General features: G+C 45.7%; 1 long non-coding RNA gene across 2 annotated transcripts in view; it reads left to right on the top strand.

Annotated features, from left to right (window-relative positions):
• The window catches only part of LOC130357601 (uncharacterized), a 7,862-nt gene extending 7,846 nt beyond the window's left edge, over nt 1-16 (top strand). For both annotated transcript variants that reach the window (XR_008889191.1, XR_008889190.1), the window contains exon 3: nt 1-16. This exon is cut by the window's left edge and continues 331 nt beyond it. This is a non-coding gene — a long non-coding RNA (uncharacterized LOC130357601).
• Nucleotides 17-736: the final 720 nt, after the last annotated feature.

Genomic DNA, 736 nt, shown 5'->3' with positions numbered 1-736 from the left:
CCCTTTTTAAACCATTCTTTAACTTGTTTGACTCATTTATTTTATTTGTGTGTGAAAAATAGTGTTAGCAATATGGAGATGACAAGTGTCCAAAGCTGCTCTCCTGCCCGATCTGCATAATGCGGTGCGGAGAAAGGCAACTTATGCTGGGTGGTACAGTTACCAAGGCAACCATAGGACACCCAGCAAGTTCCATGCATGAGCCTTTTTCTGATGAACGGGACTCTAGGAGAGCAGAGGAGGCAGGTGAGAAGACCTCCATCCACCATTTTGAATGATCACCAGATCACCACAGGTGATTTGTTCCTGGAATATAATGCCTGCATTGCCGCACTTGCCATAATCTGCTTTGATCACGGCATCTGAGGGGTTAATGACAAACATTAGAGCGATCGTTGATGAATGCCACTACTGGCAGGTCCCTGGCTGCCAGGACCTGTCATACATGATGCAAGCACCGCTCCATTGTTTGCATCATGTACAGGGTGTAGATATACATCCAATCACATCAGGATGTACTTTTACAGGGTCCACCTACTCCATTTTGATTGTAAGGCTATGCTGACAAGGCCAAATGTCCACACAGAAAATGTATGTGCGGATAACCTGAAGATAGTGGAGCGGTGTCAGAATATGCTGGCGCTAAGATTGCTCAGACATTTGCTGCCTCGTAGGGGGAAATGTATTTCTGAGCAGAATACACAGAAAGAACAGACGTCTACTCTTTCTGCGGATG

The sequence above is a fragment of the Hyla sarda genome, chromosome 2, assembly GCF_029499605.1.
Source record: "Hyla sarda isolate aHylSar1 chromosome 2, aHylSar1.hap1, whole genome shotgun sequence".
Taxonomy (NCBI): domain Eukaryota; kingdom Metazoa; phylum Chordata; class Amphibia; order Anura; family Hylidae; genus Hyla; species Hyla sarda.
The sequence above is the reverse complement of the archived record's forward strand: the minus strand, read 5'-3'. Positions and strand labels throughout refer to the sequence as shown.